The sequence below is a fragment of the Bubalus kerabau genome, chromosome 2 (genome assembly GCF_029407905.1).
Source record: "Bubalus kerabau isolate K-KA32 ecotype Philippines breed swamp buffalo chromosome 2, PCC_UOA_SB_1v2, whole genome shotgun sequence".
Lineage (NCBI taxonomy): Eukaryota > Metazoa > Chordata > Mammalia > Artiodactyla > Bovidae > Bubalus > Bubalus kerabau.
The window spans coordinates 73,411,416-73,438,948 of NC_073625.1; the positions used below are offsets into that span (position 1 = coordinate 73,411,416).

The following is a 27,533-nucleotide window of genomic DNA, read 5'->3' on the forward strand; positions in this document are numbered from 1 at the left end:
TTCAAAAGAGAGAGCATACACTCCCACATTACATGGGAACCGGGTAAATGTTCTTCTCTTATTACTGTCATACTCTAAACAACAAAATTAAATATTTTTAAATTATAGAATATATATTCAGATATATTGTACATGACCTGGAAGAAGGTGACTGAGGCACTCTGTTCTATGGTCTGGGTAAGCCTGAGATTTCCCTCCCCTTACTCATGAACAAGTTTATTCACTGACTCCATACCTAAACAACCACGTGATGCTGGTTCATGTTCAACATGACCTGGACCTGGTTGGATCTCCTTGCTCCACACTGTTATGAAGTTATTGCATATTCTACAAGCAAATCCAAACGATGCATTAGTTATTTTATTATTCATGCAGCCAGTAAATATTTAAGTGTTCACATGCCAGGCACTATTCTTCGAAAAGGAGACAAAGAAGTGTGTTGCAAAAAGAGAAAGTTGTGGCTCTCATGGAGCCTACATTTGAATTTTCCTTTGTCTCTTCATGAAGATACTCATAACGTCCAATCATGGTGCTTTCCAAGACCACAGCCTCTGATGAAGGTGCAGCCTCAGGAGCAATGTTTTATGCTATGTATCTTCCTCTAAGATCTGGCCAATGACCTGTTCTGTGGAGATGTATTGAGTCTCATTTTTAATTTTTAAGAATATGAATTAAGGGACTTCCCTGATGGTTCAGCTGTTAAGACTCTGTGCTTCCACTGCAGGGGGTGAAGATTTAATCCCTGATTGGGGAACTAAGACCCCAAATGCCACATGGCCAAGGAAACACCTCCCCCCAAAAGAAAAAAAATCAACCATGAACCTCTGCCTGCAGTGAAAAAGTTACATGACTCTGTAAATGTAACCCAATTCAGTGAATTGTACAAGTAAAGCAAGTGAATTATATCATAGGTAAATTATAACTCAATAAAAATTTCTTAAAAAGAATATGAATTAAACGTACGGAGACAATACAGAGAACACAAGAAGACTGAAAGGAATGAAGTAAAGAGAGGTTATGAAAGACAGCAGAGGTCATATTAGGAGAAAGTAGAAAAGGCAGAAAAGAACAAACCATGACACTGAGAGTAGAAGTTGAGGAAACCAGCTGATGGAGACATGCTCCTGAGACCCCTCGAACTGTTTGGATTCTAGAGCTAGGCTGCCTTTGATCAAATCTTAAATCACTTCTCTACTTCTTGACTGTCATGTGATCTCTACTTTTCCCAAGAAGTATTCCTGAGAAGCCATGTGTATGTACTTTTGGAATAAACTCTGAGTACTGGAACCATCTTCAGGTAAATTTCTTCATCTTGCAACAAATAAGCAGCCCTAAATTAACCAGAGGGCATATCTGCTAGTAACACATAAGATTCCTTCCTTCCATTTCCACTATGTATCCACTCACATTTTATTCATTTATTAACATGTACATTTACGCTGACTCATAGGGAGAACAAAGTCCTAGCAAAAAACTCGTTAGCAAATGAACAATGCTTCCTTAATAACACAGAAGCTATTGTTAAAAAATTTAATGGAGCATAGTTTCTTTACAATATTGTGTTTTTTCTGCTGTACAGCAAAGTGAATCAGCTATATATGTGCATACATCCCTTCCCTCTTGGATCCCCATTCCCCTAGCCCATCCCACCATCTAGGTCACCACAGAGCACCACAGAGCTCCCTATGCTATAAAGAAGAGAGAGAAAAGTAAATATGCATTAACACATATATGTGGAATCTAGAAAAACAGTAAAGATGAATCTACTTGCAGGGCATCAAGAGAGATGCAGATATAGGACACATTGGGGCGGGGGAGGGGATGAATTGGGAGATTGGGATTGGCATATACACACTGCCATGTGTTAAATAGATAGCTAGTGGGACCTGCTATATAGAACAGGAAGCGATTTTAATCACAATTTATTTCAATTGGTCTATTCAAGAGGCTATTGAAACTGTTTTATAAACAAGTTTCCTTTATATGGGGTGTTCCCGGGTAGCTCAGCTGGTAAGGAATCCGCCTGCAAAGCAGGAGACCCCAGTTTGATTGCTGGGTGGGCAAGTTCCCCTGGAGAAGGAATAAGCTACCCACTCCAGCATTCTTGGGCTTCCCTGGTGGTTCAGAAAGTAAACAATCTGCCTGCAATACAGGAGACCTGGGTTCGATCCCTGGGTTGGGAAGATTTCCTTGGAGGAGGGCATGGCAGCCCACTCTAGTATTCTTGTCTGGAGAATCCCCAGGGACAGAGGAGCCTGGTGTGTAACAGTCCATGGGATTGCACAGAGTCGGACACGACTGAAGTGACTTAGCATCAACAGCAGTGCTGGGCTTAGTCGCTCAGTTGTGTCCGACTCTGTGACCCTGTAGACGGTAGCCCACAAGGTTCCTCTGTCCCCGGGATTCTCCAGGCAAGAATACTGGAGCGGGTTGCCATTTCCTTCTTCTTGCTGTATTCTACTCACTACTGTTTCTGAAGCGGGTCTCTTAGGGAGTCTTCTCTGATCTTATCCAATTGACCTGATTTATTAAATTTCTCTTCTGCAAAGACCAGCTCCATCTCACTCATGTCATTGTTGAGGATGAAACAAACTTTAGATTTGTAGAATTCTGGGTCACCTGTTTCAAAGTACTTGTAATGCATATGTAGTACTATGATCTGGGCCAAGAAACAGTGTGTGAAGCAAGCTCAGACCAACTGCTTGTCGGCTCCTTCTAGACAGGACTCATAGAGACACTTGCCCACCAGGCGCCCTGCAAACTCATACGTCTTTAGGAGCAGATGAGTGGGACAATTAGGGTTGGGGTGCACTAGTGCCTGGTTGGTGTCACTGAATCGGGTGAAGAGCTGATTGGTGGTGTCAAATAGTGCTTTGCAGATTAATTCAAACCATTCCCAATGAGGCCCTTCCCAGTCTGGAGCTTCTTCATCCTGAAAAACCACTTCAAAGTTCTTGCTCCAATCGGAGATGGAGAAATTCCGAGTGGCTTTCAGAGACGATTCCTACAAGGCATGTCTGCTGACCTTCAGGGTGACTTTAGAATGTGGTCTTTTCATATGTACCTGCCGAAGCTCTCGATGGAAAATGTTCACCTTGTCCGAAAGCTCTTGGACCCTCCTGTGTTCTTATGGAGGGAGCGAATGAACGTGGCCGCTGAGATGTTCCTCTCCTTACAGATGAGCTCCACAGGAGGCTGAATGCCGTCATCCACCACCAGGGTGAGCAGCTTATGGACAGGGTCAGGGCCAAGGTATGAAAATTTGGTTCTGGGGCACACCTGGAAGGTGTAAAGGCACCAGGAAATGATTTTCAGGTAGAACTCATTCTCTGAGAATTGCTTTGGTGACACGTAGCAGTACACATTCTTCGGTTTCTTCACCGTCTCAGGGGTGTAACACTCAGAGGGTGAATCTTCATCTTCCTCCTCCAGAGCCGTGGAGGGCCGGCGCTGGGCAGAGCTCGTGTGCGTGGGCGGGAGGTGCCATGGCGTGCTGATGCAGCTGGCAGCATTATACAGATAAGCTTCAAAGTAAATGCTCACTCCTGAGGTGGACACGTTGCGTTCAACATTATTCCTCTCGTTCTCACTTAGGACAATGATGTCAAATTCACCATTGTTGATTGGCTGGTTTTGGTATGAGATGTAAGCATGGAAGCAGCCCCAAGAATGCAGGGTGAGCCGCAGGAACACCTGGAAGGTCTGCCGGTTGGACTTCACCGACTTCTCAAATGAGACACCGGTACTCTCTTTTTCCAGAGGACCGACCTCATGAATGGACAGGCTGTAGTTGTGCTCATCTCTCAAGGACATGCACAGCACAGGATCCTTTATATGACAAGCACAGCATAAGCACAGCACAGTATGCTTTATATGACACTAAGAACAGAATGATAAAACATCTTAGATCTATGAAAGCTAGGGGAAATATTGAAAATGTCATGATAGTTCAAGACTTTGGATTCTTTTCAACTTGTCCCACAATAGTACAATGTAGCAGAAATAGAGGTGGAGAAGTCAGAAGCTGTTTAGAGACTCCAGATTTTCCCTGGTTGGCACCAAATAAATAGATACACACATACACACACAACAAATCCAAGAAAGATGCAAACTTTTATGTAAGTCTACATAAAGAAAAAAACTTGAGATATACCAAAACAGTAAAGACCATTACTCATAAAAGCATAGAATAAAAACAGAGTGGGACTCACACAAACACACACACACACGTGCACATACACACTTAAGAGTTTCTAAAACTTGAGTGATGCAGGCCAGACCAGAAGACTGAGAGATCATGTTTCTAGCCTCAGCCTGGGTGGAGAGAAAATCAGAAATAAAAAGCTGGCTTCTGCACTATGTTACTTGTTGATACACTCTGCTCTGCCCTGATAACTGTATATATTTTGTTCTCGTGCCATACTGTGGCTTCAGCCATTCTCAAAGAAAATTTTTAATCTTCACAGAGATTTGAAAATCACTTGAGGAATATTTACAGAAATCTGGGCAGAGTGCCCCCCTATTTTGCTACATTTATTTAGTCTCCAGAATGAATTGAGGAGGTAAATAGCTGCCACAGTTGACGCAATTTCAATCTAGGTATACTGTGCATTATATAAGCACCTATCTGAACTTTCACTCTGAATGTTTTAAAAAATCAGTAAAGGTAAAACATAGCACTGCATCAACACCTGATAAAAACGTGAAAGTGGGAGAGAAGATGTGATGCCTTTTTATATACTGTGACTTAACATAAACAATATACATAATAGAATAATCCCAGGCCCTTTAGACACCAACATGACGATTACTTCTCTCCTTTCTTCACCAATTTCTATCAGGCCTATCTCCAAAAATGTGATAACAGCCACGTCTGTTGGAACCATTTTATTCTCTTTCTCTCTGCAGTCAACTAAATGACAAGAAGGGTTTCTCTGGTGGCTCAGATGGTAAAGAATCTGCCTGAAATACAGAAGACCCAGGTTCAATCCCTGGGTTGGGAAGATTCCTTGGAGAAGGGAATGGCAACCCACTCCAGTATACTTGCCTGAAGAATTCCATGGACAAAGGACCCTAGTGGGCTACAGTCGATGGCATCACAGAGTTGGACATGACTGAGCAACTAACAATTTCACTTTCAAAGGACACAAAAACCTAAATAAAGCTTGAGAAAGATTCTTTTTAAGTGGTTCTATACACAGTGTCAAAATGTAGACCTTAATTTTTTTCCAAAATAATTAATAAAAATATAACAACTAATAATCCTGAGCAACATAAAGGTTCAAAACTATTTAGTGTCTGTCAAATGTCATGAGGACTTTTATGTAATGTAATCTGCAAATAAAAGTATAAAGCCTATTTTAAGTATTCTATTATGTCCTTCTCCTTTTATATGACATAAATGTCAGGTTCTATTTCTTTCTCACAGTAAATAGAATTTTGTGTGTGCATTGGAGTCTTTCAATGTCATTTCTTATTCTCAAAGATTGAAATTAATTTCCTTTTTGATTATCATTGTAAACCCTTTACAATCAATCTAACGAGATGGTTGGATGGCATCACCAACTCAATAGACATGAGTTTGAGCAAACTCCAGGAGATGGTGAAAGACAGGGAAGCCTGGCTTGCTGCAGTCCATGGGGTTGCAAAGAGTTAGACACAACTGAGTGACTGAACAACAACAATTCCATCTAAAACTTACATCAGTGTAAGAAAAACAATTTCCCTTTGGCAAAGGGATTGTGTAAATGCAGGAAAAATCGGGCAACTTGTATATAAGAACAGTTATTGTGTGTATATACTACTGACATTTTTTTCAAGTTCTTGGATGCTACATTTTTCAGTTTATGTTCTGCACAAAATGCCTTAAGAACAAATTTTTAGAATTCTTTAATTTTTCTTTAGAGTGATGAACTGTATTATTCCTAGTGTTTATCTACCAGTAAGTGAATAGGCCGTAGGACATCGTGTTTAGGGAAGGCAATCCAATGGCCAGATTTTCTAGGTTAGAATCTCAGCTCTACCACTTACTTGTAGGCTGACAACTTGGGCAAGTTATATAACATTTTTTGGATTTCTATTTTCTCACATTTAAAATAAAGATAATGAAAATAATAATCATTTTATGTATCCCTGTGAGGATGAAATGAATTAAAAATACATAAAGTGCTTAGCATACTGCCTGTTGCCTGGAAGATGCTAAACAAGCACTCAATAAACAGTCATTATTGCTGTAATTGCTGCCATTGTTATTATTATTAAGCAGTACTTACTCTGATACATTGTTCTTGGAAATGCAAAATTTAAAATCAGTATGTTTAAATCATATTACCATTTCATTTGATATTAAACTTAGTCATCCTAAACCCAGCAGTTACACTCTTATTTACCCAAGAGAAAAGAAAACATATGCCCATACAAAGACTGTATGTGAATACTGATATCACTTTCATTTATAACCACCTCAGTCATGAAAAAAACAATAATCCTTTAAGTCATGACTAGATGAGAAAGTTGTGGCATACCCACACAATGGAATAACACATCAAAAATTTAAAAAAGAATGACCACTGATACAAGTAACACCGTGAATGAAATCTCAAAAGCATTACACTCAATGAAAGAATCCAGGAAGAAAGAAAGAGCTACTCATTATAAAACTTGATTTTATTGATGTTCTAGAAAAGGTCAAAGTATAGGGACAGAAATCTATCTGATTTAAGTTTACCAGGGAGATTGACTACAAAAGGACACAAAGAAACCTTTTGTGGTAATGGAACTATTCTTTCTTCATTCTGGTGATCATCACATTACTTTATCTTTAAAACTCATGGAAATACATGAATATAAAGAGTGACCTTTAGTGTATATAAATTATACTTCAATAACCAGTCTCCTGCACTGTAGGCAGACACTATACCCTCTGAGGCACCAGGGAAGCCACATAGTGTATATACATTACACTTCAATAACCGGACATTCAGAAAACTAAGATCATGGCATCCGGTCCCATCACTTCATGGCAAATAGATGGGGAAACAGTGGAAACAGTGGCTGACTTTATTTTGGGGGGCTCCAAAATCACTGTAGATGGTGATGGCAGCCATGAAATTAAAAGATGCTTGCTCCTTGGAAGGAAAGTTATGACCAACCTAGACAGCATATTAAAGAGCAGAGACATCACTTTGTCAACAAGGTCCAGCTAGTCAAGGCTATGGTTTTTCCAGTAGTCATGTATGGATGTGAGAGTTGGACTATAAAGAAAGCTGAGTGCCAAAGAATTGATACTTGTGAACTGTGGTGTTGGAGAAGACTCTTGCAAGTCCCTTGGACTGCAAGGAGGTCCAACCAGTACACCCTACAGTATATCAGTCCTGGGTGTTCATTGGAAGAAATGATGCTGAAGCTGAAACTCCAATACTTTGGCCACCTGATGCAGAGAGCTGACTCATTTGAAGAGACCCTGATGCTGGGAAAGATTGAGGGCAGGAGGAGACGGGGACGACAGAGGATGAGATGGTTGGATGGCATCACCGACACAATGGACATGGGTTTGGGTGGACTCCAGGAGCTGGTGATGGACAGGGAGCCCTGGCGTGCTGCTGTTCATGGGGTTGCAAAGAGTCGGACATGACTGAGCGACTGAAATGAACTGAACCTGACATTAAAAAATGAAAACAGGAATACATACATGCCAAGTTACTACATAAAGTAATGAGGAAATATTAATGTTGTCTTCTGAGGGCCTATATATACTCCTATAAACTAAAATCTAGGCAATGACTGGAGACTTTGGTTTACCTTAAAACATAATGTCACAAACAAGCTATATTCACAAAGTCTATGGTTATGTCTATGATGTTGCTTCCTGAGCCAGGATATAAAGCTAGACCTGCTCAAAGTCTAAGCTCATCACAGTCCTCAGGCTCTTGGTCAGAGAATTTGACTCATGAGAGAGAATCCTGAAAGCTACAAAGTCTATTCTAATTTACAGTTAGTGATAGAGGTCAATTCAGCACCTTGAAGGGGTAAAAGAATCAGAGTTGATGAACATTCAGCTAAGAAAGGAAGCTCCTCGTACCAAATACAAAACAGCCTATTGGCACTGAATTCATGAACTATGCAGTTTGGAGTCAGAAAATTTTGTTGACAACATCCCAATAAATATTGCAGTGGCAATTAATAAATAAACACTTTGGGGGTCAAATATTTCTCTGAACTGGCTTTTCATATAGCATCAATTCTTATTGAATTGTGTCTGTTAGCTTTGATACTTTTTACTTGGAAGTCTTTTTTGCAAGCATTTCAGTAAACTACATAGCATTCTTTTGATTTACTTTGTTCTTATCTAATTTTTCTTCTTAAATACAAGATACAAATGATTATTTCATTATTGTTATTACATGCCAGATGGTCCTGTAATTGCTTTTGTAGACTTTCTTAATTGGTATACTTTTCTTTCTTTTTTCTCATTTTTCCCCCTTTACTCTTTTTTTTCCCTGTTACTTCCTTAGTGGCATTTGATATTCACAATCAGTCAAAGTTTGATACATGATGTAATTTTAAAATTAATAATTATAATTTTTAGGGATTAAAAGTGTTCTATAATATTACAAAAATAAAAAAATGGAATAACTCATTAAAAGACTATAGGTTATGAAGCTTTCAAAAATTAATCTCAAACTATCTTGATCATTCTATTATGTATAATATTTTGGCTTATATATATGTATACATATATACATAGCATCAGTGTACTGTATACTGGAAATTAACAGGACATTATAATTCAACTACATTTTGCTATCATTTACTGATTTGTTCAACATTTGTTCATAGTGATTATGACAGTTTGGAAAGATCATTATCAAAATGTATCTAAAATTTCTCATGGCTAATTTAGGGATATATATATATATAATTCATACTAAAATATATTTTTAAAAGTAAGCTCATTTGTCATGAAAAAATTTATTTGTACAGTTTATAAAATTTCAATATTAGCACTTCTCTAATTTTTATGTTTTATCTTTATGTTAATAATATCAAGATTATATAATATTTTTTTTACCAAATTGCATATAGATACTCCAAGTTCTCTCCACTTTATTCCTGGTAGCTATATAAACATTTGTATGGGTTCTGTGTGAAATAGATTGAGATAACTTTGTCAAAAGAGTAGGAAAGAAACTTCAGAACATTTAACTGTCTGAAGGGATTTCACACCTAAATGGAGATTAAACCATCCTATTAATTTGATAATTTTCTACTCTGAAAAATATTTCATATATTTAGTACACAGTCCTAATTTTGATACACTTTAAAATATGTTAGGAAATAAAATAGTTGATGTGAGAAAACCATGACAACTATTTTGAATTAATTCTATTGCAGAGAATTGTTGGCTGCCTACTAATGACTGCTTCTAGCTCCAATCACAGTCTGAGTAAGAGAAACAAGAGCATACTTGCTCAATGTCCATCTCTCAAAATATACTTCCCTCCAAAAAGTTTCTAATTACTGCTACACTGCTTACTGAACCATGTACTTTTAAAAGATGAATGCTAAAATATTTATGATGAACCAGGGTTCATTAATGGAATCCTGATTGATTAAATATTATCAACACATGTATAATTTAAATAGGCTATACATTATCATACTGGGTTTGAAATGCAGAGAATAAGCACTCTCTTTGCTATTGGGCTTCCCTGGTGGCTCAGACAGTAAAGCGTCTGCCTGCAATACAGGAGACCCAGCTTCAATTCCTGGGTCAGGAGGATCCCCTGGAGAAGGAAACGGCAATCCATTCCAGCACTCTTGCCTGGAAAATCCCATGGATGGAGGAGCCTGATAGGCTACAGTCCATGGCGTCGAAAAGAGTCGGACATGACTGAGCGACTTCACTTCACTTTGATATTAAATCTAAAATTTTTCCTAAAAGTTAATGCATTCTAAAAATAAAAGTTAGGTAAAATAAAATCATTACAGTAATTTTTTTTTATTGTTTTTAAAAATGTTTTGACTTCTGGGTCATATGGTAGCCTGATTCCTCCAGTTTGGTTTTTCTTTTTCAATATCACTTTGGCTATTTGTGGTCTTTTGTGTTTTGATAAAAATTGCAAATTTTTTGTTCTAATTCTGTGAAAAATACCATTGGAAATTTGATAGAGATTGCATTGAATCTGTAGATTGCTTTTGGTAGTAAAGTCATTTTACAATACTGATTCTTCCAAGAACATGGTATATGTCTTCATCTGTTTGCATCATCTTTGGTTTCTTTCTCCAGTATCTCAGTTTTCTGAATATAGGCCTTTTGTCTCCTTAGATAGGTTTATTCTGAGGTATGTTGTGGTATTTTGTGTGATGGTAAATGGGATTATTTCCTTAATTTCTCTCACTCCTAGGCATCTATTGAGAGAAAACCATAATTCAAAAGGAGGCATACACTCTGGTGTTCACTGCAGCACTATATACAAATAGCCACGCATGGAAGCAACTTAAATGTCCTTTGACAGAGGAATGGATAAATGTGGTACATATATAAAATGAAATATTTGTTGTTATTTAGTTGCTAAGTCATGTCCAACTCTTTGTGACCCCATGGACTATAGCTTTCCAGTTTCTTCTGTCCATGGAATTTTCCAGGCAAGAATACTGGAGTGATTGCCATTTCCTTCTCCAGGGGATCTTCCCAACCCAGGGATCAAACTTGTATCTCCTGAATTGTCAGGTGGATTCTTTACTGCTGAGCTACCAAGGAAGCTAACAATAGAATATTGCTGCTGCTCAGTTGCTTCAGTTGTGTCCGACTCTGTGCGACCCCATGGACTGCAGCCCACCAGGCTTCTCCGTCCATGGGATTCTCCAGGCAAGAACACTGGAGTGGGTTGTCATTTCCTTCTCCAGTGCATGAAAGTGGAAAGTGAAAGTGAAGTCGCTCAGTCGTGTCTGACTCTTAGCGACCCCATGGACTGCAGCCTACCAGGCTCCTCCATCCATGGGATTTTCCGGGCAACAGTACTGGAGTAGGGTGCCATTGCCTTCTCCAACAATAGAATATGACTCAGCCATAAAAAGGAAAGAGTGCCATTTGCAGAGACATGGATGAACCTAGAGATTGTCATTCAGAATGAAGTAAGTCAGAAAGAGAAAAACAAATATAATATTGCCTATATGTGGAATCTATAAAAATGGTACAGATGAACTTATTGGCAAAGCAGAAATAGATTTGCAGATGAATAGAGAAAAAAGTTATGATTACTAAGAGGGAAGGAATGAGTGGGGAAAATTGGGAGATTGGGATTGACATATATACACTACTGTGTATAAAACTAATTAGTTTCATAGATAACTAATGAAAATGTATAGTTTAGCACAGGGAACACTACTGAATAATCTGTGGTGATCTAAATGAGAAGAAATGTTTAAAAAATGGACATATGTATACATGTAATTGATTCACTTTGCTGTACAGCAGAAACTAACACAACATTTTAAAGCAACTATACTCCAATAAACATTAATTAAAAATATCAATGGAACAATTTTCTAGACCTAAATCTATTTCAAAGATCTCAATAAATTATAGTTAAGAAAAAAATAATGTTTTGAATCATACATATACTTTTTTCCTCTTAAAATCTGGAACACCTCCTATTAATTTTGATGAGAGTGGCAGACGCATTCTTCTTCAAGTTTATTCTTCTCTTTTATTTAGATACAAAAAACAATTTTTATAGCACTTGAGGTTAAATCCACTTAGGAATGACAATATAGTTATACACAGAATTACAGTAACCACTGACACTACTGAGTCTCTAGAAGGAACAATAATAATTTAGCCTGTGTAAAATACTGACCAAATTGAATAAAGGAATTTGATTGAAAGCATCTTATAATACTATTTTTTTTAACAAAATTCTGGCTTCCTGACACTGTGAATGTCTTCTTAAATGGAACAAACTTCCTGTTAAACTTGTATCAGAGGGTTGCCCTTCTTTTGAGAGCTCCTAAGTAGGCCAAGAGTAGAGTGAATGTAAGATAATTGAACTCTCCTTGACATAACTTTTACTACTTCCCTGAGCTTATTTCTCTGAGGGGAGGAGATTCCTCCTTAAAATACTACTTTTAAAAAGCTGATTAATTCTAAAATCTGAAGCCTAAAGAAAGGAAGAAACTATTGTGCAAATCAGAACTCATGGTGATTTCAAACCACTGTAAAACTTGACATGAAAGTTAAAAATAAATCTATATTTTAGGAAAACATATTGGACCATTGTAAAGAAAATATAACAACTTCTCAGTTTAAAAAAACACACAAAAAACTTACTTTTAATATTCTCCTATAGATGATGATTTCATTTGAACTAAGTCCTAATAATATGTGCTAATGAGTAAGATGCCATTTTAAAAATATTAAATGAAACAGATGAACTATGGTTAGCTTGCATTTAGAAAACTGTTATCCTTCAGAGCAATTATATATTTCTACAACAATGGGCAAATCCTTTTATTTTTAGTCTACTAATCTGTACAATGTTCGGTTTGTACTTTTTGATGAACATTAACATTTTATATTAAAAATGATAATTCCCCTTTGCCAGGGACTTGTATTTTCTATGTAATTTCAACATGGATAGTTACAGTGTTTTCAGTGTTTCATTTCAATTTATTTATATCCAGTGTTTACTCCCAAAGAACTAGAAGACTTAGTCAACTCAATATTATTTATTTATTTTGCTTTGATCTGTAGATTGTCATGTAAACTAAGCAGCACATTTCTTTCTCACTTACATATGGGCTTGCTGACTGACAGAGTTCTCAGATTTCTTTGTGGCTAAGGAAAGTTATTTTTGATACAGTGTGAGATATTTTAAAAGAGTGTTTGAAGTGTTAAAGCAGATATCTGGGCCAACAAAAATGAAGATCATGTTCTTAATTTTGATCATTCCAAAAACTTCAGGCTGAGTTTCCTGGTATCAGAAGAATCATTGTGAAAAGTCAGGGTAGTTATAAAAAGATGGTTTTAACATTTGGGGTTATAAAATTAGCTTTCAAAATTAAAACTTTATCCCATGCCCTTAGTGTGATTTTTAGTGTTTATTTTTCTCTCTTATTAGACATATTGGTATCACCTTTTTTGTCTTGTACCCTGATTTTCTGATTAGGTAAATCGCTTGAGTTTTCTTATTCTAGATTCTTGATGTGTCTTAGTATAAAGATACTAATTCTGTGCATTTAAAGTATGCAATATAATGATTAATCTACATGTCATCGTTAATCTCTAAATCATAACATTGGCACAGACTGCTCAATTCATGTTAGTTACTGCTCATAAAAGTCAAAGTGAGATCAAATTGATCAGACTGAGAAGCAATGAAAGCTGATATACTTTAAAACAGATACGAATGAAAGGTCATCAGCTTTATTCAATTTATCAGGAAAGAAAGACCAGATGAGACACTGAGACAAATGACAAGCCAGGGGTCAATGACCTGTTAATACTGCCCAAGGTAATATAAATATCAAACGTCTGCATAGGTAACAGCTTCTGGTCCTTCCTCCTTCTCTTCCCTTTTCTATCCTTCCCTTCCCTCCTTTCCATTCATTTTTGCTGACAAAAAGTAGCATAAGGATTATCAAAGCTGGTCACAGACACATCCTATGACTTAAAAAGTATATTCCCTCTTGGAATTTATACATAAGATAATCAAAATAAATTTGCAAGAATGTTCATAAGAAGCTAGATTGCTAACAGGCCCAAACTAACATATATGTGGAATACATGGTGCAAAGGCTGGGCTGGATGAATCACATGCTAAAATCAAGATTTCTGGGAGAAATTTCAACAACTGCAGATATGCAAATGATACCACTCTAATGGCAGAAAGCAAAGAGGAACTAAAGAGCCTCTTGATGACTGTAAAAGAGGAAAGTGAAAAGCTGGCTTAAAACTCAACATTCAAGAAATTAAGATTATGGCATCCAGTCCCATCACTTCATGATAAATAGATGGGGGAAAAGTGGAAGCAGTGACAGATTTTCTTTTCTTGGGCTCCAAAATCACTGTGGACAGTGACTGCAGTCACAAAATTAAAAGACACTTGTTCTTTGGAAGAAAAGCAATGACAAATCTAGACAGTGAATTAAAAAGCAGAGATTTGACTTTGCCAACAAAGGTTCATATAGTCAAAGCTATGGTTTTTCCAAGTAGTCATGTATGGATGTGTGAGTTGGACCATAAAGAAGGCTGAGAGGTAAAGAATTGATGCTTTTGAACTGTGGTGCTGGAGAAGACTCTTGAGAGTCCTTTGGACTGCAAGGAGATCAAACCAGTCCATCCTAAAGGAAATCAGTCCTGAATATTCATTGGAAGGTCTGATGCTGAAGCTGAAGCTCCAACAGGTTGGCCACCTGATGCAAAGAGCCAACTCACTGGAAAAGATCTTGATGCTGGGAAAGATTGAAGGCAAAAGGAGAAGAGGGCAGCAGAGGATGAGATGGTTGGAGGGCATTACCAACTCAGTAGACATGAATTTGTGCAAGCCCCAGGAGACAGTGAAGAACAGCGGAACCTGGCTTGCTGCCATCTATCGGGTTGTAAAGAGTCAGACACAATTTAGTGACAGGACGACAACAAAAAGTGCACAAATGATTAATAACAGTAAAATGCATAGGTTTGGATACATTCATACAATAAGATACTGCATACAACAACATGGACAACTCACACCCACACATAGTGTTGAGTTTATATGTACTGTATGATTTCATTTCTATAACTTGCAGAAGCAGCAAAGCTCATCTACAGCGATAAATATTAAGATAGTTCTTATGTTTAGTGGAGTTAGTAACTAGAGTGGGGCATGAGAGGCACTTCTGGGGAACTACTGAAGTTCTATTTATTGAATACACAAATTGTGTTTACTGTGAAAAAGTCACTAAATTATACAATTGGGATTTGTATACTTTCATATATATGTCATACTTCAGTAAATATATATGTTATACTTCAATAAAATCACATGCCTGTATAGCAAATTTGAATAATATTAAAAATAAAAATTAAAAAAGCCTCATAGGCATAATTACTATTAAACTTCCAGTCTTTGAAATAAATGTAAATATAATGCACAGACATAAATTTGGAATATCTATTTTCTATCTCTCTATCCCTCATGTTTTATTATACTTAATGCTGTATAAACTATTTATACCTGTCTTTTAAGCAACATTTTTAATATTTCATTGTATCAATGTATAATTTAAATATCTGTCTTTTATTCTTTCCTTTTTACTCTTGGAAGGATAATTTATGAGTCAAAGACATATCCAATTTCAAAAGTCTTGATCTTCTAAGGCTCTGGATATTGACAACCAAAATATCTATTCCAATTAGTATTAACAGTAACATAGTAGTATATTTTTTAAATTCATTACAAAAGAATATCTTTCTCCCTTAATGCACTTTTAGAAATTTAAATGTGTAATATTAAAATATGGTGTTCTTTAAATCAAATATGGATAATTAAACAAAAATTGGGATATGTATACTATAAAATCTTTTTATCTATATTAAATAAAATATTCTGACCTATGGCAATTTGTACTTCAAGTATAGATGTCAAATTGCTTGATGTGAATTCTTAACTATCTATGTAGAAGCCAGTGAAAGGAACTCAATAGTTCATTTTCAATTTTGTAGGAAGGAGGGACAGTAAGTTATTTCCTCCCAGCCCCAAATTATAATCATGCATTCACTTACATTATGTGGATCAGAAACCTTCATTTTCATTTAAATTAAGATAAAATATTTAGCTATGTATAAAGATTTTCAACGATTTAGGTTTTTTGTTTTTTTTTTTTTCCCTTTCAAGCCAAGGCTCTTGGCTCCTGTGTTGCTGCTTGATTTAATAACCAGTAGCTGAAAACAATTCATTTATTGGGTGAATTCTAATGATGCCTGCAGCTTTTTTTTTTAATATTTGAAATGGCTAAGAAATCACTAACTTAAGCATCAATTAGTAAGTCACTGCAGACTCAGGGAGCTTAGAACCTAGGTGGCTCACTAGGATAGCAAGGCTACCAACAGATTGAACTGAAAGAAGAGTAAATGAAAAAATCTCTTCAGTTTTCCACATCTGTATCATCAGTGTCTTAATGCTTAGATGCGTGAAAGAAAAAATGCATTCGTGGTTTTGAAATATTTTTTAGAAATAACACATTAAGAATGTTTTGGTTAGGCATGCCTGTGAAATAATAATTCATAAATATTTAAAAAACTAAAGATAGAATTACCATATGATCCAGTAACCCCACTCCTGGGCCTATATACAGACAAAACTATAATCCAAAAAGATAAATGCACACTTATGTCCATAGCAGCATGTTCACAATAGCTAACACATATCATCAACAAATGAATAGATTAAGAACAAAGATGTACTACATATATATGCTGGAATATACTCAGCTAAAAAAAGAAAAATAAATGAAATAATGCCTTTTCCAGCAACATGGATGGAACTAGAGATTATCAGACTAAGTCAAAAAAAAAAAAGAGAAAGACAAATATCATATGATATCACTTATATATGGAATCTAAAATACGACACAAGCAAAGCTATCTGTGAAATTCTACCTATGAAACAGAAACAGATTCACAGACATAGAGACCAGACTTGTGTTTCCCAAGGAAGGAAGTGGGGGAGGGGTAGACTGGGAGTTTGGGGTTAGCAGACACAAACAAATACGTATAGAATGGATAAACAACAAAATCCTACAATGTATACATATAACTATATTCAATATCCTGAGATAAATCAAAATGGAAAAGAATATAAAAAATAATGCATATATATATAACTCAATCCTTTGCTGAACAGCAGAAATCAACACATTATAAATCAACTATATTTTAATAAAAAGTCATCTGTAATAATTCATAAATATTAATCACTTCTAAGTATGGAACTAATAGACCTTGGAAAATATGTCCAAAAGACTTATATAAAGTAATTATTCTGTTTTACAAAGTGAAGGCAGCAAAATTTAATACTGGAGAATATTACAGTTGATAGTTACCATAAGTCAGTAGAGTCCTAGATACTTGTTTTCACCCTTCAATTTTATAAAAAATGCTTCAGAGTAAGGCAGCCTAGAGAGAATATATTGGTGTGAAATTCACATTTCCCCTAATTTCAAGAAAAAGTATCAAAATACCCAACAAATTAATTTATAAGAAAGCATTCATATCATAATCCCTTCATCATGTACTAATTAAATTGAAAAGCACTTGTCTTTTGTCTTTGTTTTCTAAAATCAACAATTATCTGACACAAAAGAAAATTCTTTCCACAGCTGGTGTACACCAGAGAACTGATGAAGCGACAACAGAAACAAACTTAATGATTACAATATTAGCAAGATTTAGAATTAATTTCACATACATAGTTTCCAAAATCTCTCCTCTTTTATATCAATATATTATTTTAAGATTTTATTATAAATCTGTCTTTTAAACACTTACTGAAAATATCCAGTTCTGCAAATATTTCTTGAGTAGTTATCCCTTTTTATGTTCATTATTAGTTAAAGAGATAGCCTAAATATATCAATTCTAATGCAAGAGCTAGAAGGAAGATTATAGAGAAAGTGAGAGAAGCAGACAAGGAGAGAGAGACAATATTTTGATGGACAAAAGATCTAGGAAGATTTCACAGAGAGGTAACATTTGAGCAGACTTTGAAACGTACCTAGGACTCCAACGTATTGAACTGAAAGACAGAAGGTATTCCAGGTAATGGGGAGTGAATGGGGAAAATCTGTTCAATACTCTGTATCTACAATACCAGGGTCTCAAATCTGAATCCCATCCAAGCCATCTTTCACACTTCTGTGAGATCTTTCAAGGAGGGAAATATTAATGACATCAAGTCATGCTCCCCACTGGCTCAAAATGCATAAACCCCCTTTAGTATGGCATGGAAACTCTTCAGTATATTTTACAATCAACTGGACCAAATATGTCTCTTCAGCCCCATCTCCCCATCTCCTGCTATTTGCCCTCTCTCTCCCTTCTCCACTCACTCCAGATGTACAAAACTATAGTAGTTTCCCAGAGACACCATAATCTGGCTTCATTTTCTGTTTGGAATGACATTCTACTCATTATTTATGTCCCTGATTTTTACTCATATTTTAAAACCAGCTTGAATAAAACTGCAAATATTAGTAAGCTCTTACGAAAGTAGGATTAAAGCTGCTGATCCATTAGCTTTATGTAGCAGTCCCGTGTGAGGACTTGGATAGTCCTTGTCCTCAGATAAATTCTCCTCATTTGTATTTTACCCTAAGCACAATTTTTAGCTCTAATGACATTTGCGGTTGACTGCTTGTTTGTTTCTCCTCTGGACCCTAACTACTGGGTGGCCTGGATTTTCTTCCTTTGTAACCTAACATAAAATAAGAGTTCAATTGTTTTGACTGTTGTTAATTTAGACTGAATTGAGCAAAATAGAAGAATGCAGACACTCTTTGGGTATCAGGAATTGTTTCTCTGTGGTTGGGATACAGAAGAGAAATAAAAAGCCTTTAGAAAGTTGAACAAAATGGTGGTGAAAATAATGGCCTGATGTGAAGGGCTTCGAATTTCACCATGGGGAATTAGATCTCTATTTTCATAGGTATTCTGACAAATGTTTTCAATGGATGAATGATCCAATTATACTTTAAAACCCTAAATAGGGAACTTTCATATCAAATTAAGAGTTTTATGCAGAGAATGATTCATCTTGAATTTCTTAACTAAAGTCATGCTTACATTTTTGTTCTCAACCATAAAGCATATATATTTCCTGGAAATCTTTTTAACTGTGTTTGTTACAGTCTCTCAATAAGATATCCTGATATTGAAATTCACAAGAGTGTAAAACCTGTTAGAGCATATTGCATTTAGTAGTAAAAGATAATCTCAAACATTCTTCAAAAAGGCATTTGTTAACAAAATACTTAATGTAAAATGGCATTCAATGAGCCTTGACTATTTTAACTACAAACAGAACTCTAATGAATAAATGAGTTATAGTTCCTTGAATACAGAAAACTAGGCCACATTTTGCCCTTCTATCTCATATTTTATGTATATATATATATGAAGTGAAGTTGCTCAGTCGTGTCTGACTCTTTGCCACCCCATGGACTGTAGCCTACCAGGCTCCTTCGTCCATGGGATTTCCCAGGCAAGAGTACTGGAGTGGGTTGTCATTTCCTTCTCCAGGGGTTCTTCCTGACCCAGGGATCGAACCCGGATCTCCTGCACTGCAGGCAGACGCTTTACCGTCTGAGCCACTAGGGAAGCCTATATATATATATGAATATATATATATATGAAGCCTATATATATATATATATATATATGAAGCCTATATAGGAATATATATGAATATATATATATATATATGAAACCTATATAGGAATATATATGAATATATATATATATGAAGCCTATATAGGAATATATATATATATATGAAGCCTATATAGGCTTCCCTGGTGGCTCAGATGGTAAAGCGTCTGCCTGCAGTGCAGGAGACCTGGGTTCGATCCCTGGGTCGGGAAGAACCCCTGGAGAAGGAAATGGCAACCCACTCCAGTACTCTTGCCTGGGAAATCCCATGGACGAAGGAGCCTGGTAGGCTACAGTCCATGGGGTGGCAAAGAGTCAGACACGACTGAGCAACTTCACTTTCTTTTCTTTCTTATATATATCTGTATCATTTTGACTGTCTCTCTGTTCTTCTATCATTGCCCTATTAGCATTTCTTACAATTATGCCCTATCAGTTTTAAAGTAAATAATATTGCTTTTGAAGTATCTTTGTTGGTTCTACTCTATGGGATAAGCTGAAGAGCTAGAATAGATCTGTTTCATACATTTTCACAGCAAGAAAACAGAATATGAGAGTGTGAAAAATTCATCATTATTTTCCTTAGTCCCTCAAATAGCCACATCTTGAATTACTTTTCTCAGAAAAAAGCAATTGGTCATCCTAGATATAATGATATGATTATGATACACCCACATGTATAGTATGTCAAAAAGAAAAAAAAAAACAAAGCAAAACATGAATCTAATTTCCTACAGTCTGAAGATTGCTAATGTAAGGGAAGGTTAAAAGAAAACTAAAATGATTTAGAAGTAGTAATTGTTAAGACACTCTAAAGGAATGAATCTGTGCTCCAGAGATTACTTCAAAATTGCTTGAAGTTTTAACCACAGAATGAAATGACTTTGTTTTTAACATAGCAATAGTTCTGTAAGTTTATCTGCTATAGGAATATATGAATTTGATTTCAACAAGTAAACTATGCAGATCACAGTGGCTTCAGAAGTTGATTTCTAGGAAAATGAAAGACCAATTTGTCTGAGAGGGAAAAAATGTAATTGAACTAGTTTTCAATTATTCATTTGTTTCCTGTTGTTCAGTCACTAAGTCGTGTCTATTTGTAACCCCATGGCCAATACTTTGGCCACCTGATGCAAAGAGCTGACTCATTGGAAAAGACCTTGATGCTGGAAAGGATAGAGGGCAGGAGAAGAAGGGGGCGGCATAGAATGAGAGGGTTGGATGGCATCACTGACTCAATGGATATGAGTTTGACCAACTCCAGGAGACAGTGAAGGAGAGGGAAGCCTGGTGTGCTGCAGTCCATGGGGTTGCAAAGAGTCACACATGACTTAGTGACTGAACAAGAAGAATAACATTTTAGAAAAGACTGAAAGGCAAAAGATTCTATAAATACTAATATAATAAATGAATGTTTGGATAGAATAATAATAGTTTAACAATATCGCTGAATTAAAAAGCAGAGACATTACTTTGCTGACAAAGGTCTGTCTAGTCAAAGCTATGGTTTTTTCAGTAGTCATATATGGATGTGAGAGTTGGACCATAAAGACGGCTGAACACCAAAGAATTCGTGCTTTTGAAGAAACATGGTTAGAGAAGACTCTTGAGAGTCCCTTGGACTGCAAGGAGATCAAACCAGTCAATCCTAAAGGAAATCAATCCTGAATATTCATTAGAAGGACTGATGCCAAAGCTGAGGTTCCAATACTTTGGCCATCTGATGAAAAAAGCTGACTTATTAGAAAAGACCTTGATGGTGGGAAAGATTGAAGGCAGGACGGAAAGGGGACGACAGAGGATAAGATGGTTGGATGGTATCACTGACTCAATAGACATGAGTTTGAGCAAGTGCCAAGAGAGGGTGAAGGACAGGGAAGCCTGGCCTGATGAAGTCCATGGGGTCACAAAGAATCAGACACAACTGAGCAACTGAATAACAATAACTTAAAAAAAATGTTAGCAGAACTAATTAAAATGATAATGAAATTCAATAATGATATAGAGATAATTTTTAAAATGATATACATGATGTGTAGGGAAATACAAATATTTTACAGAAAGATATTACAGTTTCTCTGAATTAAGTAGAGATATATATAGCATACTTTTGTTAATATAATGAATGTTGCAATGATATGCAATCACAACAAATTGATCTAAGATTCAATACACTATCAATGAAAATCCTTTTAGCATTTTGCATTGAACTTCACAAATTTATTCTAAAATCTTCATTGGCCAAGAATATAACAAGGTGGGAATTTATCCTGCTGAATATAAAAAACATTTCATTTTAGACAATGGGTTTCTAACTGAAGCAGAAAAACTTATATACAGAATGGGAAAGAACATAGGAAAACAAGTTAAGCTTATATGAGATGTTGATATATGACAGTAGGCATTGCAGTCAGTGAAGAAAATGATGGACTTTAAGTAAATAAAGGCAGCAGAATTTACTGACCACATAAAAAATATAAATTGAATCCCAAATTCACAGCAATCATAAAAAATCTATTGTATGTGGATTAAGCATTTAACCATAAATCTAAATAATAAAACTTGAGGAGACTATACAGAATATCTTTATCATTATAAAATGACATGCTTTTAAAAAGCATCACACAATTACAAATTATGTAGAAACAATTTCAACTATAAATTATTTTTATAAAAAGATATCATAAAAAGAACAAAATGGTAAATCAGAAACTAAGAGAAGATATTACAGAAGTAAGATTAGTGCAAAGGTTATATAAAGAACTACTAACAATCTAAAATAAAATGGCAAAAGAAGTTTTAAAATTTTGGGATATTTAATTTAAAAAAAAATCCAAATGGCCTACAGACCTGTGAAGAGCAATTAAGAAAATGAACAAAAAACCGTAACGGGCAATTACCAGATGGCAAAAATATAAAAGCCAGTGAATATCGAGTGTTTGTAGGATGCTGATAAGCTGACATTCTCATCTGGCAAAAGTGTAAATTTAAACAAAGCTTTGTGAAGGTTTTGCATTACCTAAGAAATGTGAACATTCACATGTCCTACAACAAATCAATTTCATTCCTAGACTTACATTTTGAACAAACTCTTGAACATGAGCCCTTAGGACATTAATATTAAAAATTCAAAATCTTTGCCTAAACTTTATTATTTTTAAAATAATGGCAAACGAAATGTACATGAATGATATGATGGAAACATAAAATGTGGTACTTTCAGTTGATTATTATACAGCAATAACAGAAAATAAATAATTATTTGTGCATCAACATAAGTAAATATTAGTGATAATGTTGAAAGAAAGGAATCATGGAAAAATACATAAAATATAATTCTATTCACATGAATTTTAACAACCGGCAAAATAAGCAGCATTAAAGTTATAAAGGTAAGACAGCAGAAAGATTAACACACACACACACAATGATGATTGCAATGGCAGGGAGAGAGTAAGAAAGACTTTATCCAAAAAGTGTACATCAGGGAGGAACCTAAGTTACAAATGATTATTGTTTTTTTAAACCTCAGTAGTTGATAACCTCAGGCTCCCTTGGTGGCTCAGTGGTAAAGAATCTGCCTGCCACTGCAGGAGACATCAGAAAAGGCAACGGCACTCCATTCCAGTACTCTTGCCTGGAAAATCCCATGGATGGAGGAGCCTGGTGGGCTGCAGTCCACAGGGTGGCTAAGAGTCAGACACAACTGAGCGACTTCACTTTTACTTTTCACTTTCCTGCATTGGAGAAGGAAATGGCAACCCACTCCAGTGTTCTTGCCTGGAGAATCCCAGGGATGGGGGAGCCTGGTGGGCTGCCGTCTATGGGGTCGCACAGAGTCGGACACGACTGAAGTGACTTAGCAGCAGGAGACATAGGAGATGCGGGTTTGATTCTTGGGTCAGGAAGATCCCCTGGAGAAGGAAAGGTGAGCCACACCAGTGTTCTTGCCTGGAGAATCCCATGGACAGAGGGGCCTGGCAGGCTACAGTCCATGGGGATGCAAATAGTCAGACATGACTTAACCATTAAACAACAACAGTTGCTAACCTTAGTGATGTCTGTTTTATTATTGTTGGTCCTATTGTATCCCCTTTGCCTTATCCAAGTTACTTACACACATATAAATGCCCATCTATTATCTAGTTGTTAATATTTCAACCTCGGAGTCCCATTCATTATTTTTTTATTTATGTACAAAATATTGGGAAAGGCAGTCTTCTGTGTGCAGTATCTTTGCTACCACCTGGCCATGGAAGAATGGGTATAAGGTGGGTTTGCAGCACTTCCTTAGAAATAGATAAAGAGCCCACACAACCTATGCCATGCTTATCATCTTGCATGGGTTTATCTTTCTCTATTTCAGGCTCAGTGAGTGTGCCCTTTCTTCTTTGCTTAAAGAGTGTGTGTCATATGGCACCTGGGTAACCCCACTGTCCAAGGGGTGTGGACTGTGCTTTTCCACTGCAACACAAGACAAATTGCTGGGAATGATCCACTGGCCATGGGGAACTGACTCAAGCTACTGAAACTAATCTTGCTCTCTCTCTTATCTAAGCAAAGCATTGCTCCATTTAGTTCTTGACTCTTTTCCTTGGTGACTCCAATACCAAGATGCAACTGTTAAAGTCCTTCTCCAGGATTGCTAACTCAGAGAAGGCAATGGAAACCCACTCCAGTACTCTTGCCTGGAAAATCCCATGGGAGGAGGAGCCTGGTGGGCTACAGTCCATGGGGTTGCTAAGAGTCGGACACGACTGAACAACTTCCATTTCATTTTTCACTTTCATGCATTAGAGAAGGAAATGGCAACCCCCTCCAGTGTTCTTGCCTGGAGAATCCCAGGGACAGGGGAGCCTGGTGGGCTTCCCATCTACGGGGTCGCACAGAGTCGGACACGACTGAAGCGACTTAGCAGCAGTAGCAGCAAGTACCCTACTTCTTTCAGAATGATAACTGGTGCACCACACTTCACTCAACATAAAACACTGTACATATTTATTTATATCAGATTCAAATTAATGTGTATACATTTATATAAAATGTATTAATAAATTATATAAATATATAGAACCTCATTATTTAATCCCAGAGTGAACTTCTGAAATTTTTATTTCAAAAAGCTGTATCAGTGACACTGTAAAACTCACATCAATGGGCTTGTTCATTCTTAGAAACTCATAATTAGAATTTTGTTCACAGTAACATTCAGAGATTATATTCCATTTTTGATTTGGATGTTTTCCTTAACGATACAGAAAGCACTTTCTCTTATTATTTTGTTCCTTTTCTCTGGTATTTGCAAGAACATAAACATCTCATCTTGCCTTTTATTTTACCATTTGAAAGTGAAAGTTTTATTTTACCATTTGAGTCTCTTTATTTAAACAAACCTTGAGTTAATGTAGTGCTCAATTAAAAATTTTAGTTCTGTTGGGTAACATCAAAAGCAAATCTCCTAAATCTCTACAAGCCTCTAAAATTTCATTTCTCATAAGTTGAATTATGAGTCCCTAACTCAAGCAATCTTTCCTAAAATAAATGTCTGAAATTTTACTATGCAACATGTCATATATAACAATATTTTGGTACATTATTTGAACAGTTACTTGAATTTGGCACCATATACGTTATAGCCGGTTTTTAGTGTTTTGAAATAAATAAGATCATGATGGAATTAGTGTTACTTTATAACAGCTATGCACAAAACTTATTTAAAATATAAGTGGAAGATGTTCCCCAACTAAGCTGTCACATTATTTTTGGAGAACATCTGTCTGTTTACAAACCATGGTTTATATCTTGTTCTTGATGTGCATGCTAAAGATATTCTAAAAATATATCCCAGTGAACTTGTACAAGATCAATAATTGCTATTTTGGACCATATCACTACTTTTAAGTTGACATGCAACTCTCTTAATCTAGTTTTCTTGACTTAAAAATAAATGCCTAACACTTTTCACTTGTTCTATGTTTTTTAAAATAAAGAAAATATATAAACTTTAAAACAATAGGAAAATATTTTTAATAATATATTTTATAATTTCAAATTGTTATAATAACACTAATAAGATTTCATAGTGAAAAGCTGATTAGAGGGAGGCATAACTGGTAGGTGCCCTGACCTCCTCAGCAGATCAACAAAGAGGAAGGTGAGAGAAAAAGTCCAACGGCAATGTGTAATGTGGAATCTTGAAAATGAGCCTGAAACGAACTGTTTGAGGATAAAACAGGATAAAAATGCATGTTAAATGAGCACAAAGGGAAAAGACTTAGAAGTTATTGCTGACTATAAATTTAATTTTAGTCAACACTGAAACTTAAGTGCAAACACAAAGTTAAACAAAGGAAAATTAAACTAATATTTCTTGGGTTCCATTAAGAGAAAGAAAAACTATCTAGAACAAAGAGCTGATAGTTTACACTTTAGGATGAATGCTGACAAATTGGACTGCTTCCAAAAAGAGATGTGATAAGATAAAGCAATATATGATCATTATGAGGCTCATCAAAGAAATAAGACTGAATGGGCTAGACTACAGAGAGACGTGAGGGACATAAGAGATGATTTCCAGTATTGTAAGGTGACTGCTATAGCTGATGCTACACTGGTTTTCAGTTGCTTTACAGGAAAAGTTTGACAGAAGTATCTTCTTGTTAAAGGAACTTAAACAATGGAATGTATGGGACTTCCCTAGAGCTTCCCAGGTGGCCCTAGCGGTAAAGAGTCCACCTGATCCCTGGGTCAGGAAGCTCCCCTGGAGAAGGGAATGGCAACCCACTCCACTATGCTTGCCTGGAGAATCCCATGGACAGAGGAGCCTGGAGGGCTATAGTCCACAGAGTCACAAAGAGACACATGACTGAAGCAACTTAGCACACACTCACGCATGGGACTTCCCTAGCAGTACCGTAGTCAGGGCTCTGGGCTTTCACTTCAAGGGGCATGGGTTCAATGCCTAAGATCCCAAATATTGCACTATATGGAAAACAAAATTAAAAAAGCAATGTACAATGATATCAATCATAGTGGTTCAGCTTTTTCTGAACAGAATTGGTGGCACTGAAAAAATGGTTCAAGTATTGGATAGGGATTCAACAAAATAAACTCTCAATTTTTCTTCAGATGTGAGATTCATTGCTTCTTTACCATATATTGTTATAAAATTTATTTGTTTAAGGCATAACCAAAAGTAAAAAGCTTCTGGAATCTAGACAGTTAAAATGTAGAAGGTTTAAACTGATTTGACTATAATATGAATTAATTTGAACCAAATGATTTTACTTAAGAGTTGAATATATAAAGCTATAAAAACTAGTCTTATGAAAAACAAACAAAACCAGTCATGAAGTATACTAATGTTATATATACATATATCATTCTAACTTGACTGGAATCATATTGTTTATTATTTTATGTTTAAATATACTAGGTAATATTAATTATGCTGTATGCATTAAAAAAGATACAGTTTATGGAGCTTTTTCATCTGCTGTCAATGACAAAACAAGAGACTTGGGCTGTGTGAATAACTTGTACCACTGTACTACTGATGTTGTAGCTACTATCAGTGCTACTACTATTACTAGTAAGACTATTCATCCTAAAACCATTTCTATTACTGCTACTGCTACTCCTGCTATGATAATTGCTTCTAGTAGTAATGCTAATACTACTACTACTAATAAATTACTTTTATTGAGTTGTTATAATATGTTAAGGTGCTCTTATTAGAATGTTAAGTAAATCAAATGATTTATGCTTTGAGCAACCCTATGAAGTAGAAACTGTTACCAGCTTCATTTTAAAGATAAATTTAAGGTAAGCAATTTGTCCAAGAACTTACATGGTAAAAGTGGGAAGACCAGCATTCAAAATAAGGCAAAGGTTTTAGATTGTATGGTTTTATTAACCTATATTCTACTCAAAAAATAAAATAAAATGAACTGTGATATAAGTGTAATTTTTGACATAAAATTAATATGCATCTGTGGAGGAAGTTTTCTCCAAATATAGCACATTATTCTAATGACATTTCTGCACTGTTCTTAGTATCTACAAGTTCACTCTCTTTGGTAATGCTGGTCATTTTTCTCACACTTTGTAAGTGTCCTTTTATAAC

The 27,533-nt window shown here is 35.9% G+C and overlaps 1 protein-coding gene and 1 pseudogene across 1 annotated transcript in view; both read right to left on the minus strand.

The window, feature by feature from the left end:
* ROBO1 (roundabout guidance receptor 1) overlaps positions 1–27,533 on the minus strand; it is a 1,262,210-nt gene that overhangs the window by 953,307 nt on the left and 281,370 nt on the right. The gene's annotated exons all lie outside the window — the stretch shown is intronic.
* LOC129642906 (apoptosis-resistant E3 ubiquitin protein ligase 1-like) lies at positions 2,465–3,813 on the minus strand (annotated as a pseudogene).